Source organism: Diadema antillarum, unplaced genomic scaffold (genome assembly GCF_040938485.1).
Source record: "Diadema antillarum isolate AM-2024a unplaced genomic scaffold, OU_Dant_1.0 scf00000094, whole genome shotgun sequence".
Lineage (NCBI taxonomy): Eukaryota > Metazoa > Echinodermata > Echinoidea > Diadematoida > Diadematidae > Diadema > Diadema antillarum.
This window is the reverse complement of record NW_027270983.1, coordinates 1050232-1056849: the sequence shown is the minus strand read 5'-3', so window position 1 is coordinate 1056849 and position 6618 is coordinate 1050232.

Sequence of the window (6618 nt, the reverse complement as noted above, 5' to 3'; positions counted from 1 at the left end):
AATCTTTGCCGAATTACAAGGTTTTCAAGTGGAATAAACAAGAATTATTAAAGGTAGGCCTGCTGTTTACCATTGGGAGCGGTGATTTAAAATAATAATAATAATAATAATAATAATAATAATAATAATAATAATAATAATAATAATAATAATAATAATAATAATAATAATAAATATCATTTATAAAGCGCTTATCACAATGCTTCTAATGTTAAAAAATGTCCGACTTATCACATTTGATGCATATATTGTAGGTCAGTTTATCAGAAAACTTCCTACCATATAAAAATTTGCAATAAATCCTGAAATACATGGAGATATCACTATTTTTCTCAATAAACCATAACTGTACACGGGTTTTTGTTCCCCTAGAAACAAGTCTATTATAACTATTGCTCACATTTTGTGTATTTGACTATATTTAACGTTGATTGTGCGATTATATGAATGATTAACATTATTACATGGGTTGTTTCCATCCCTAGCTCACATTTTAAAACTATTTCTAAGCACTAAAGTTGGGTTTTTGTTTCACCTGCAAGTGGAAAATAATGGCCTTAATGTTTTTTTTTAACCTCAATGTCAAGTGAAATATGAAAATAAATGTGCTGGAACTATCCACTAAGTCTCAATGTAAGACCAGTGCAATTTCAGTACTACACGTTGTAGAAAAACACCCTCCCCCCAAACAACAAGAAGAAGAAGAAGAAGAAGAACAACAACAACAACAACAACAAAAAAAACACCCAACAACAACCACCAAAAAACAAAAACAAAAACAAAACAAAAACCCATCACCAACAAAAAACAACAATCAAACACACATTTTCCTTTATTGAATAATATCATGATTTCTTTTTGGGAGGGATTCTGTTTTTTTTTTTCCCTCACATTTGTGGGTAGCAAACGATCTGAATAGAACTAGAGTTAGCGATTTTTGAGAAGCAGTACAATGTATTTACGAGGGTCTTTCCTTCTCTCTCTCTCTCTCTCTCTCTCTCTCTCTCTCTCTCCCTCTCTCTTTCTCTCACACACACACACACATACACATAATATAAGCATTTCTATACATGCAGTCTTAATATCAGACAAAACAATACAGAATGTATGATTGATTGGCATATTAGCTTTAATCAAACAAACTTTCACATAAATTATCATTCCTGTATTACTGTTTTTGACTGACTTCACAAATTCACATATATCTGTCTAGAGTGATCAATTTGCCTATCTACTATTTTGTTTCTTCCTTGTAATCAACACAGAATAATTTTCATTTAAATCCTATGAAATGTAAGTTCTAACAGAAACTGGAAAGTATTTAGTGAATACACGGTATCACTCTGGACAAATACTGCTGGAATAAATCACAACCGGCCGCCACAACTTGCTAGTCTAAGTCTGAGCCACTCAATGTATTAAATGGTTTTAGATTTTAGTGCAGGCCATCAAGCAGTGAGTTATGATAACATCATCACCACACACTTGGTAGGCAATATTTTCACATGCTGTCAACAAAACCAGCAGCGACTTCTATGAGTTTGGTGGCGAGTGCAAATAGGGCCTACTATGTATCACATACAAATCTGACTTGTGCTTTAATGTTTTAAGAAAGTATTTCACCAAATATTAGCGAAATTTCACTCAACTCTGCAGTGATCTTACATAGAACATACAATTTTGTATGATCCACATCGACTAGCAAGGTTTTAACAAACCTCACTGCCTGTAACCCCCAGTTTAGTGAAAACATGGGAGTAATTAAACACAAACACACACACACACACACACACACACACACACACCTTTTTCTGTCCCCCCCCCCCCCCCCCCCCCACCATTTCATGCATCTATGCATAGAATTAATGTCCATGACATGGCATCCCTTAGCTATCAGTGAATAAAGAAAACACCTGCACATTCACAAAAGCCTTGTCATGAGACCGGCTGTAACATCCAGACCTTCCTCCCTGAGCTACCACAGTGCATCGATATGCCGCAGCAGCCTTGGTGTAGAGATAAAGATGCGGTCTACCTATTCTGGCCCATCTCTACACCCACTGCTGTCCCACTTCCTGTCTACGAGGTTAAGAATACAGCATGCACTTGGGGCAACCCACAGAAATCACGGCCTTCACCGCCGATTGCAGCTTATCATCTCCTCCACATACCTACATCCTTTCATTTAGAGCACCTGTAATCCCTCTCACCTCTTTTTTTTTTCCTTTTTCTTTCACAGCACACTGTCCCCAAATTAACATGCAAATAAGAACGGTGGGAATGAACAAATTTTTAAAGGACAAGTCCACCTTCATATACATAAGGATTGAGAGAATGCAGCAAAATTAGCAGAACACATCAGTGAAAGTTTGAGGAAAATCAGACAAACCGTTCAAAAGTTATGAATATTTTTAAGTATCTGCGCAGTCACTGCTGGATGAGAAGACTACTACAGTGTATATGTCACATGCGTACAAGGATATAAGGAAAATAGAAAGAGAATTTCACAAAACTTTACTGTGTAAATGAATTGCACATTTCTTCGACTTGTTACTGACGTATGTTAAGGGTAATATTATTCCCCCTGCCTTCTGAAAGGGAGAAGTCGAGTGTTCTTTTGTTATGCGAGAGAAATGGAAATATGTTGAATTTTCTTTATTCTTTCTTTATATCGTTGTACACATGTGACATCTTAAACTATAGTAGTCTTTTCATTCAGCTGTGACTGAGCAGAAACTTAAAAATTTAACGGATAGTCCGATTTTCCTAAAACTTTCACTGATGTGTTGAACTAATATTGCTGCATTCACTCATCCCACATGTCTATGAAGGTGAAATTATCCTTTAAAGTCATATTTTCAGTGAGCAGTCATCATATAAACAGATCGTACATACACATATACAATGTACCTCGTACACTATAATTTATGAACACGCATTTCTTAAGAGTACACTTATCACAAATTGTTACGAAACACAAAAAAATACTTTGACTCTACACATATTTTGATGGATGTGGAGGCATGTAATGATTGGTGCAGAGCCCTGGGGGAAACCATACAAAGGCTGTCTCAGTTTAGTTGTATTATTGTTTTTGAGGACACAAACTCTGACGTAGTGTCTTGCTTTATATTCTATTTTGTTAAGCGATTTCTACTTCAGATGAAGTCCTAGCCTTCAATACTTAGGTAACTTACTGAGGCCAATCAAATGTCTTGAACTAAGATTTTATGAGGGATTAAGTAAGGATTCAAAGCAGGGATTAAAAATGCATCAAATTAGTAACATGGTGATGAATCCGACGAATGATAAGGTCACAGAAAGCTGTGTGTGTGATTTGTAAAGGTTTTTACATTTCTATGGATTTTCATAAGTCTATTTTTGGGGAGGCTCATTTTGTTGCTGAAAACAGGAATCTTCCTGGGTTAATGTGTTTCACTTGGAGTTTTGCTGAATTTCAAACAAGCTTCATTTATGAGAAATGGCAAAAACATGGAAAGTTTTCGCTGAGGACAGACAATGGAATACAAAGGCTGACAAACATTGGATGGTGGGCCATCTCAACACCTTACTTCAGCCAATGAGAAGACGTCATGCTATGCACGCCACATGATGTGCAGGCATAGGATGTATTGGCACAGAATAGCGTAGATGCATGCATAACTGACTTTCATTACAAGTCAACAACCTCTGATATACATGTAAAAAGACCATGCTAAGCAGAACAGAACTCATCTAGGCCTGATCATGCTCTATGGATAATAGTCTGCATTTTAGCAAACCAGCTGTGTGTCTATTATGTATGTTTCTTGAAAATATTTAAAGATGAATAAAGGTATATATGTCGCAATTGCTATTGATATAAGTGCTTACTTCCTTGTCAGACTATACAAGTTGCTCAAAACTGTGACAGCAACATGTATTACTGAAATCTTTAAGGTTTCTGTGATGGTAGAATGTTGGGTGACACTAAGGCTTAACAGTGCACCACATATTCTTTCTGGGGTATGTATGTGGCCCTGAAAAGGGCCTACCCTTTTCAGGACGTACATGTAACTGGTGTTGAAATTGTTGCAGTAGCTGCATACATAGCCAATTTGTGCATGCTATGCAAATGCAAGATACGCATTGGGGGGTCATACAAATAGCAGTTGTGGATTAACTCTCACTGTGGTTTGTTCGCCAATTGGCACAGAGGGTGGAGTACTTTCTTTTACAGATTGGTAGGAATGTCTGGAAACTAATAATATTGTCAATGAATAAAGATTACCTAATACCCCTTTTATATCCTTATAATCCTTATTACCATGGTTCTCCTGTTTATAGATGGAGGCCAACAGCACACCTGAATGGACATGCTCATCAACAACTACGTCAAGTTTGGAGGCCTTCAACTGAATGCTGATGGGAAATCTTGCCAAGTTAAGTTATTAAGTGCTTGGGCACTTAATAGCCTGTGCTAGGTGTCAGAACATTACACATATGACCTCAGGCTACAGGTCAACTCTGCAATGTCTTACGCTACATACAATTGATAATACAAATTGTAATGGTTTCCACAGACTCTGTGCTAAGTTGGTGGTGTTGTCACATCATATCTGTATTCATAGAATCACATTGAAATTTGGGTCAGCTAAACACCATCCATTGTGATGCAATCACATTGCTATTCTTTGTTTGCTTGTTTGTTGTTGTTGTTTTTTGGTTGATGCTTGTTTGGTTGTTTGTTTGGTTTTTTTTGGGGGGAGGCAATTTTTGTTTTGAGACTTTAAAAAAAGAGATATTCTCAGAACCTTCATGATAACATGTTCCTGTAGAAACTTGAAACAAATGTCACAGTCATGTCACAATAAATACTAAAACTCTCAAAAGCTAAACTCTTGGTGCTTCGAAGACACTATTGCAATGAGATAACTCTACTTTCAGTGCAGAATTAGCGCACATAACATCATAGTATGTAAAACACATCATTGGCTTTTTGGTGAACACATTTAATAGTTTACGGCTTGTCACATGAAAGGTGGTTGTTTTCATCACCTGCTTAAATAATATGTATACATACATGTACTTCTATTTTCTACATAAATACTGGTAGAAACTGAGTGAAATGTAGGTGAACTTAAGACAAGTAAACAAACAAACAAGACAAATTTTTGCATGCATTTTAATTTTGCAAATTTCGCAAGAGGCATGAATGCTAAAGCTCTTGTGTACACTATAATGTATTGGATGCAAGTGGCAATTTGCAAAAAGTTTCATGCAGCAAAAAAGGCAGTCGGCTCCAAAGTCGCAAACATTTCATGTCACAAATATTCCTTGCTTTACACTACTCTATTAAAAACTGATTGGTGCAACAATACACCAAATCCTTGCTTCTGGCAAAGTATAGTGGAAAAAGAGAAAGTTCACAAATGAAGGACACATCTCCAGTAGAGAAAGGCATGAAAAGAGAGGCACAGACATAACAATAACTTGTCAACTCGGGATCAATGCCAAACTGACAGCAAAATCAGAATACAAGTAGAACATTTCTGTAATGTGTTGCCACTCATGGATATTTCTTTTCCTCCAGCCTCATATTAAAGCATTTCTTTCACCTGTTCCTTTCTATTAAATTTCTTATGCAGGAATTCACTTAGTTGTTGCGAGGGAGGGTAAGCCTCCGCTAAGCTTTGCGGTTGTTAAAGGCAACCATTTTTTTTGACAAAACATGCAAATAATATCAATGCATTCCCCAAAATGGTCTTTTAGGAGAATGGTTCATGTAAATGTATATCCTCAAGCAGGGAGGTGTTAGAAAAGGAGAGACAACTCTTCCTAATTCATGCAAACACATGTTTTGGTTCAAAGCGTTACAATGGGATGTCTAGCATTCCACTATAAGCTTTGAAGTCATGCTCTGCACCGCTCTAGTTGCAAGGCGAAGTTCGGAGACGAAAAACGCATTTCACCTTTCCTTGAATTACAAGCTTTCTTTCCCCGTAAAATTTTAAATGAAATACTCAAATTGATTGAGTAGTTTACGAAAGAATTCAATATCATAAACATGTTTTTCTAGTTTCTTCGTAATGCGCAAATTGAAATGAAATGAAAATTAGGCCATCTTAAAAACCTAATATTGTTCAATAATGCGCACATTTCCGCATGTTAGTTTTCTATCCTATAATCTGGGATATTTTGATCTTTCAAATAAAGTACTCCGCTAAAGCGTGCACCCGCGTGCTTTTAAACAATTTGCTGTTAAAATTGTCAGTTTTACACTGCATTTTGATTTGCTGCTACAATTCAAGGTACACAAATTCATTGTTGCCATCACATTGAAAGAGAGAGAGAGCGAAATGCAGTAGGTGAAAGTATTTCTAGATGTGAGAGTGCTAGTCCCGATTATTGATGCTCTCTTTTGTCAAAGCACCTGATTTCCACCTGTACTTAAGCGCATAACTTCTCGGCAGTGCCGCACATGACTTCAAAGGAGAGCGGGAGTTGTCTCTCCTTTTCTAACACCTCCCTGCCTCAAGTAAACTACCACTAAACAACACTACAGCAACTGCCTAAGTGAAACAAAAAGGTGTCCCTTGTATACAGTTGGCCACTGTAAACAGGTTGGTGACTGGTTTG